Raw genomic sequence first — 9,099 nt, forward strand, 5'->3', positions numbered from 1 at the left:
AAACACTTGCCAAACCATTCACATGTAGAAATACAGTTAAAAACAATCAGAGAAAAGATAGCAAAAATTAAAATGTTTCACATTCTGTTTGAAAAGATGAAAAGGTGAAATGAGATGAAAATGCTTCTGCCTCTACCCTGCAGACATCTAGATTGGATTTTATCATCCTTGGGGGGCCAACTGGGCATTTGTACAGTCATTTTCTTCTCTACTGAAACCTTCTGGAATCATCTCAGAGAGGGACGGTTGCCTTGCTGGGGGCGGTGAAATTTCATTCATATTCTCCTGTAAACAACTTAACAGCAAATTACCAGTGCATCTCCTTCCCACCAAATCACCTTAGCAACCCCTGCAAAACAGCTGCGAGGGAACTCGGGATCTCACGGAGACCTGCAAAGCCTCCAAAGGAAAAACACCACCTTTGGTAAAACAACAACAGACGCTTTTTATTTTGCTGCTTGGAACCTTATAACCCCTCCAAGCCACAGACCAAGGTTTTGAGAAGCAACTGGTTCAATGCAAAGGTGCAAACATTCCCTTCCAAAGTAAAACCCTCAGCCCAGGACACGGTGCTGCCGTCTGCCCTGCCCAACACGGCTTCAGGCTGAGCCAGGTCAGTGATGGCAGCACTGACCAAACATCACCAGCAGGAACATTCCTGCCTTAGCTCCTGGTGGGACTCTGCTCACACATCTGGCAGAAGAGCAGCATTTTTGGCTTGGGAGAAACTGAGTCTGAACTGCAGTCAAATCAATATTTTCCAGAACTTCTCATGGATTGGGAATGCTAAGAATATTCAGCAGGAAGAACATACATGTGCATACTTGCTTCCTGGCTTCTCAGTGAGATGTATACTTTTCCCAATTTCCTGTAAGTAATGGATCCCAGATTATCTTTTCTCCTTTTTTTCCCTTCACTATCAGCTTGAGGAATTCTTGACTATTTTGCCAGAGCTCAACTCTGGCTGCAGCTGATTGTTGCCATTCCATAGCCACCAATTTCAGCCAGTGCCTGGCTGGGGTTAACAGGTGTCTGTATCCAGCAGCTGAAATTCTGAAAATGTCAAAGTTGTTTCATAGGGTTTTTAAAGAACCCAAGTCCTGTGGCACTGCTGGCCACTCCCTTTCCTGACATATTCAAGATCAACCCTGACTGTTTCTAACTGCAATTTTCCTCTGTTACATATTCTCCAGGAATCTCACAGGTGAAACCCAAGAGGGGCTGCTCAGTGCAGGGCATGGAAGCCAGACCCTCACTCTCAACCTCAGGCAACCAGGCTGCCTTACATTTTAAAACTTGCATAGAAACACTGTATTTCCACCAGAATATTCCAGCCTGGAGTACTCAGACAGCTGCTCCTTGCAACATGTGATTGAAGATTAGCCCTCCCGTGTCGCTTGCCGTGGGGAGGGGCCACTGGTTTAGATCCCAAGAGGGCACGGACCAGGCTGCAGGGTCGGGTGTCCATCCCAGCCAGCCCCGGCACCAGCTCAAAGCCTGACATCTCACCCCTCAGCAGGGGCTGCCCTCCATCACAGCAACAGTTCTGGGGTAGGAGTTTTAACTCACACTTAAGCAAATCATGCTTTTAACTTTGAAAATCTTTTGTCAGCGAGGCAGCTGCACCACCAGAATACAACTCCAGGTTTGGCTTTTTGATCACAATTTTCTCAGCTCCTCTGGATAAAGGCAATGAAATCTGCTGGCCATGTCAAAAACACTACGGCCAAGTTTGCAATGAAACTATTCACTTCCCATGCTTTGAGAACCTTGAATATTCTTGAACTATATGTAATGGGAGATAAGGAAGTGTTTCATTCACCTCTCAAATGGGATTCCAGGAAGGTGCATTTATGGAAAGCTAAAAAGAGCTGCAGTAATTCCACAGGAGACCATACTCTACCAGAACACACATCCATTTGCTGTAAGGTTATGCACAGCCTGCTTTGAAAAGATGAGGTAGAGCAGCCTAATAAATCCATTTCAATTACAGATCTAACTCAAAGCCTGTTCTGCCCAGTTCTGAGCAGCACTTTGAAGTCCTAGGGATGAAAGGGTGCTCAGTGTCTGACAGCCCGAGGGCTCTGGCACAAATGAACAAAGCATGGACTCCTCACTGAGGGCTGGTACCTCCTGGAGGGATCTCCAGCTTTAAGGAAAAGGTCTCCTGCCCATCCCTCCTGTCTTGTGCTCGGGTATGCAATGCTGCTGAAAAGACATTCTGAATCTGGATAACAATAGATCAGACCAAGGATGGGTGAAACAGGCTTAAGAATAGAGTAAACTAAGCTTAGGAAAAAATGTACCTACAAGACCATGGAAAATGTGCTACATTCAGAAACTGTCCACAGTTTCATTTCCAAGGCCACAAGACACCCAATAGCACTCAGTAACTACTAATTTCTACCAGCACAGGCCAGAAGAATCAGGTTAACAATTCTCACCACCGTTTATAGAGCTGTCAGCCTAAACAATGGCTTTTTTAGTATCTCACCATCAAACCCGAAAAACAGATCAGCTTTTCCCTCAAGATGTAAAAGCCTCAACAGGAGATGATTTAACTCACCCAAGATCACTAATGCTCAGCAGATTACTAGTGAGATTTGCAATTCTTTAGGTAGCCATGAGCACCTTTCCTTCAGCACATATTTCCTTACTCAACCACAGTCACGAAGCTGAAAATAATAATCAGCATGGTCAGCTCAGACACACATGAGCCAATGCCCCTCTGCACCCTGCATGTGCTGGGCAGTCCCTGCTTCACTCCAGCTGCTGAGCACGGTATTGTTGGGGTTCTGAATAGTAACAGGGACAGACCTCTCTGGGAATAAACACGCATTTCTTGTGAGTCAAAACTACCAAAGGGCTTCGCTTCCCTCCCCCATCTTCTTTTCCCTAAATTCTGGAATGCAGAAACACATCATAATTACCCCAAAAACAGCAGAGGGAACACAGCAAGGAGGAAGTTGGTCTCTCCATAATTCTATTCCTTTGCTTTTTGATCGTGATCCAGTGAATGATTGTTTCCACAAAGACTCCCTGTTATCAGTGTGCAGTTAAAGCCTTCCCAGAGAAGTACTCAGATTGTATGCAGGCATTCATACTTAAGGGATAAAGTCTTTGCCATTCACTTTAGAACCCCTGCATAAACATTCTGTAATTGTATTCCTTTCTAAGCAGTGAGGTTTTGAGAGGGGGGTAATTTGCTTCTAGTAATTAAATGATATTAAATAGAATCATATGAATATAATAGCTCATGATCCAGCACAGCTTTTACATTTTGCCTAGTTTCACATATTGCTTGGTGGAATAACTCAGAAGATTAATGTAAAAAATGCAAAGAACGTGAAGTTCTGAAGTATTGCATGATATGACTGTGTACCTTCCTGACTACCTGCAGCCATGAACACTGGGAAAAAATTGGTAGAGACATGCAGATTTCATAGAATCATAGACTATATGCACCTGCCCCTAAAAAGCCCAAATTTCTCACAATTACTAGGAAGAGTCAGCTATTTCCTGGAGTTCCTTCTTTCTAACATAATTAGAAACCATGATCTTTCAGGAAAGCTCGATCTTTTTATAATCTGCTGTTGATGTGTTCAAGTTAAATGCTTTTTCTGCAATTGGAACACAGCTAAAACTACATTTGTTACAGGATTATTTTGAATAACATATAAATAGACTTTCTTGAGCTGGCCAGCATCTGGTAAAAGCTTTTTATCAAGCAAACAGTGGCAGCACTTCAGGTAACCCCCAGTATGATGAATCCAACAGAGGTGTTCACAACCAGGCAGGAGACACACAGGACTTTCATTTACCTGAAAGGGAGTGTCGTCCCTCACAGCTCATCTGCTTTTTGTGGCAGTTCAGAGGCAGCTGTGGGAGATGGCGTGCTTTGCTCTGTAGCAGCACACAGCCTGAAACCCAGGGTGCTTGTAGAGGGGCAGAGGAGTGGGCAGCTGTGCTCATGTGGGGTGAGCTCCACGGGCTGTGGGTGCAGGTCCGGCCATGGCAGCTGAGGGTGATTTACACCGCAGTGTCCCCTCAGGCCTGGCCGCCATGTTTGCTCCCCTCAGGCCCCGCCGCCATGTTTGCTCCCCTCAGTGCCCGCATGCCCGCCCTGCGCCCAACCTTCCCCATGGTCCAAAGCAAACCCCAGAGCTCTTTCTGACCATTAAAAATGTCACCATTAAAAATGAAGTGTTGCTAAAGGGCTGACCTGCTGTTTATCTGTGTCTAAACTGTGTGGTAGAGCCAGCCAGCCCCAGCTGGCATCCAACAAGTCACCAACACCGAGCTGAATAAAGGTCATTAATGCACCTCAGCTTCCCGGTGCCATCTAGATACTGCAAAATAAATTTCACAGACCAAGATCATTGTTTCGTTACATTGCCATCTAAAAATCTATTTGGACTTACCTTTGGCAGTTAAAACTTTCCTCCTCAAGACTGGTAAATGACAAACAGTGTCGTTTACATCTGTTTACTCTGATAAATTTGCACTGCCAAGGAGCTACCTTGCATTAATTACATCTGGCCATAACTGTTCCTCAGACAGATCTGGCTGTTCAATGAGGGGACTCAGATTTTTGTGGCCATGTCCTCAGCTCCCCGTGCGGGACCTGCTCGGTGTCGCCCTGTCTGCAGTGACGAGGCCCAGGATGGCACTCACGGCCTTCCGTCCACAGAGGGAAAGGTGACACAGGAACAAACTGCAGCGTAAACAGTGCTGGTGCATGAATGTACTCTACTAATGACTGCACAGAAAAGTAGAGCCTGCACAATCTGGAAGTGGTAACTGCTCTTCACACGACAAGTAATTTCCATTTTTTATTAAGCAGGTCTTCTCACACTTTTCCTCATTAGTTCACCGCAGGACCATTGATTTTATTGCTGCGAGCTTATCTTAATTATACTAAAACAAATGTTTCAGGTATCAGGGACTGTCAGAGTAACCATTTTCTCAGGTCTGTGTTTCCTTTACCCCTTCCCGCAACCGTGTTCCAGAATTTGCTTTCTGCAGTGACTATGCTGGGAGAACACAACATACTTTACAAAATGTAAAGCACTTCATACTTTTCAAAATGTAAAGCAAATAGATGATGCATTAAATTCAATGATTGACTTTGTGCTTTCATTTTAATCTCCTTTTACTTTAATTGAAACTCTGATGGAAAGCACTCGGTACAAAACCAAGGTGTTTGGTGGGTACCTTTCTCAGGAACTTGCAGCACAGCTCCATGTCCCACCTCCTGCTTACAGTGAGTTCTGCAAAGACCTTAGAACAACTTTATCTGCACTTACCATTGCCAGTGACATTACTATCAGTGATCCAGATATCTCACATGTTAACATAGACTCTCACAGGGCTGCTGTGCAGGAGAGCTCTGTGCAGAACAAGCCTGAATAAACCACCTTCCTCTGCTTGGTCTCATTCAGCACACCCTTAAGCAGGAACAATCCACAAAATGAAAGTTCTTCAGATCCTGTTTTCTCTGCTTCAAGGCTATTTATTTGGACAAAAAACAAAACAAAACAAAACCAAACCAACCAACCAAACAAACAAAAACTCCCACCAAATAATCAAACCAAACCCCAAACAAACAAACAAAAAACCCCACAAAAAACCACAAACAAACAAACAAAAAATTGAGAATCAGTTTGCCACTTAATATGAAGCAGAATTAACAAATTTTAAAAATTAACAAACAGAACACACGTTGAGTGCATTTCTGTGAGGCCTCTGTGGCTCGTCCCGTTGTGGAGCAGTCGCAGGCTGCTCACTCTGTGTTCCTGTGCCTCCCACATTTCTTTACTTCCTTGAATTGACTTCTCTTTGTGCTACTTCTTGCTCAGATCCCCAAAGGATCCCGATTTACATCTTAATCATCTTTTTTACTTCCTTCTCCGAATGGCCTGTTCTCCACTCCGCTGAGTCCCCAAGTCCCACAGCTCCTCCTCCTGTCCCCAGGCCCCGCTCTGTCCCTACTCCTCTCCCGCTCCCCCTCCCTGGCTCCTGGCTCACACCCCCTGTCCTCTTCCTGACCTGAGTTTGTAACCTCTCAGTCAGCCATGACTCTGCTTTCTCCACCTCTTTACCACCAGCCATTAGCTCATCCCCACCCTTACTTTTTAACATCATCTCTCAAAAATTTTTCCTCCTGAACTTCATTGCCAAAATGATCCACACTGTGTTAATTTTGTGCCTCATTCCCTGCACCTCCCTTCTGATGGGAACTTGGCCATACCATCTCTCCTCTTCTAGTGCACCCAAATGCAGCTACAAAACTATTTTGGTTTTGTTCCCTTCTCTGTTGTGGCTTCTTGGCTTCCTCCAAAGAACCAGCAAGATTCTGTTTGCTGGTTAGGCCTTACCTTTTATTTCCTGTCTTGCAAAGACCTGCAAAATAAAGTGATAAAAAAGGAGACTGAGTAACACGCCCATTTGTCACTTACACTACTACAAGCAAGCTTGCAATCTCCTTAGGGGAAGTCCGCAAAGATTAAGAAAATTAAATTATTAAAACTGCTAAAACCTAGACTTTTTCAACATAATATAACGAGACGGTTCCATAGATCCACTGGGTGGAGAATACTAATTCCCTGCTGTCATTCCTTTAAAAAGGATGAACCTTCTCTGCCAGGCCCAGCGCTTCACACTTACAGCCTCCAAGTTCCGTGGCCAGGTTCCTCACTCGCAGTGCAGGGATGGGGTGGATACTCCTCCCATTCTCCAGGGTGCACAGGCCTTGGACTGAGCTCCTTAACCTCTTGGCACTGTGTCCAACATCCCATTCTAATAAAGCACTGTTTTAAAGAATAGTATCAGAGATGAGGTAATGTTATTTACCACGGCCGGAAGGAAGGTTTTCCTGTTTGTGTCTGAAGTCCACTGGAAACATCCCCATTGGGGTGTGGAAAAGTGATGCTGGGCACACACTGCAGACACTTGGCAAGGGGCTGAGCCAGGCAGGAGGCCCGGAGTTAAAGACATTGAAGAAAGAATTAGCAGTGAGAGAAGAGGTTTTTTGACTTTCATCCTTTCTTCTCTTCAATGTACAAATAGCAAACAATGGGGAGAAATCCCAGCATTCACTAAAGCAGAGACACCTACAGCTCCATGAATGGGGGAGAAAACACAGCCAGCTGATGTGGGACATGCATTAGCCACGGAAGGATCCTAACAGGGGTTATTTGTGTGTGAAACGGGCTCTGACAGCTCACAGGAGAGGAAATCAGAGGATTAAAAATGCATCAAGAAAATAAATGATAGAAGAATTAAGCTGCAACAGAGGGGTGGATGAGGATGCTGCACAGAGACCTCAGGAGCTGCATCCTGGGGAGAGGAGTCATCTACAGAAACATGGAAACATAGAAAAAACAGCACTAACCTTGATCATGAGCAGATTGTGCATTTAAATGAAAAGTCAAGTTAAAAAAAAGATGTAAACACATGCCTGTAATAAAATATTCCATAAGGTAACATTTTGGAGAAGTTCAAGGGGGCAGTGAGAGGACTCAGCAGGGAGTTACATGGGGAGGAAACACCACATTTTTTATATTCTAGTCTAAGATGCGAAATTGCTTTATATTTTTTTTCCTAAAAGGGAGCTGAGGGGCAGAGCTGCTGCAGAGGCTCCAGAGCCAGACTGACTGACAAGCACAGAGAGACATGTGGTGCCCAGCTAACAGGGGGTCCTGCCACACACCAAGCAGCCTGGACTGGAGAACTGGTTGCCCATATAACATTCTGTGTTTCACCTAATCCTGGGAAGATAACTTCAACTAAATAGATTTTTCCTAAACATGGTAAATGCATCTTTCAGCTGTTTTTCTGTGACAAATCTCACCACTGTGGAGTCGGGACCTGCTCCTGCTGCAGCCAGTGACACATTTCCCACCTGGTCTTGCTGTCACAGGAGCACACTGAGGGTACATTCCTTGGATTTCCACCACCAGAAACATGGCTGTTTTATAAAACATGGATACACCTGTCACAGGTTGCCAGACCTCCAGGCCTGTTTCCGAGTGCTGTCTAATTTATGAGATTCCTGACTAATATGGCTGGAAAACACAGGCAGAAAGGATGTTCCAAGGGATACAGCTTCCCCCAGTTCTGTTCCCATTGACTTTGACAAGGAGGATTTGAAAACCCAACAGCCAGTGTAAAAGCACCACACCTCTGTGTGCCAAGGCTGCCATCCAGGCTTCCCCGGGCACCTGCAGTTCTCAGGGAACATGACTGTCAAAGGGAAAAACTGAGATTTGAAAGGACTGAAGAGAATGGGGTGGGGGAACAGGACAACACACACACCCCTGCAGATACTCAAAGTGCAGCCTGCAGACAACTTCAGATTAAACCCCATAACTGAACAGCAACCAAGGCCCATTTTGATGAAGTATGATTGGAGATGTACAGCTTTATTCCGGCTTGAGAGTTAATTACATCCTCCAAACCGTCTAATATGCAGCCAAATGGGGTCTCTAATTACCAAGTAGTCATTGGCTTCACAGACTCCCTCAGACAAAACCAAAACCTAAATCCTGCAACACTGGAACAAAGAGGGGAAATGACATTGAAGCGTAAAGCTGTTTCACCTGGGTTCTACACTGAAATAAAAAGAAATAAAAATTAGAAATGCACATGTCCTTCCTACCTCCGAGAGCAGCCGGCACCCGAGCACTTCGGGGGCCACCTCTGGTGATGGGGAGTGACAAGGAGCCAATTTATGTCACCTAAGTGACAGACCATTGGCAGCGTCTATCGGCAGGCACGCGTTTGGGGCTGGGACAAGCACCACCAGGGTAATTAGCAGCTTTCCCCACATGGAAAGCAGCGGCATTCCAGACAGACCATGTTATTTGTGAACTTCTGGGGGTTTAGCAGCAGTGTAACAGGAACAAAAGAGCAACTTCAAAGAGAAAGGTGTCAAGAGGACATACATGAGGAGTTCAGATCATCACAGGGAGCTTCGAGCATCTCTTGCTATTTCCAAATGCACTGGGAAAGGACCCAGCTCACCCAGCAAATATTGGGGAAGATGAAGGGTTTTTTAAAAAATGAGCACCATAGAAATTTCAGCCAATGGACCTGTGC

General features: G+C 45.2%; 1 long non-coding RNA gene across 2 annotated transcripts in view; it reads right to left on the reverse strand.

Moving 5' to 3' along the window:
- LOC113949238 overlaps positions 1-5,526 on the reverse strand; it is an 81,065-nt gene extending 75,539 nt beyond the window's left edge. Inside the window, exon 1 of one of the 2 annotated variants that reach the window (XR_003528392.1) lies at positions 4,422-5,526. This is a non-coding gene — a long non-coding RNA (uncharacterized LOC113949238). Of the gene's footprint in view, positions 1-3,821; positions 4,224-4,421 lie in introns of those variants that run through there. The other variant, XR_003528393.1, reaches the window with a different exon arrangement.
- Between the last annotated feature and the right edge of the window lie 3,573 nt (positions 5,527-9,099).

The sequence above is a fragment of the Corapipo altera genome, unplaced genomic scaffold, assembly GCF_003945725.1.
Source record: "Corapipo altera isolate COAL_440 unplaced genomic scaffold, ASM394572v1 113, whole genome shotgun sequence".
NCBI classification, from domain to species: Eukaryota; Metazoa; Chordata; class Aves; order Passeriformes; family Pipridae; genus Corapipo; species Corapipo altera.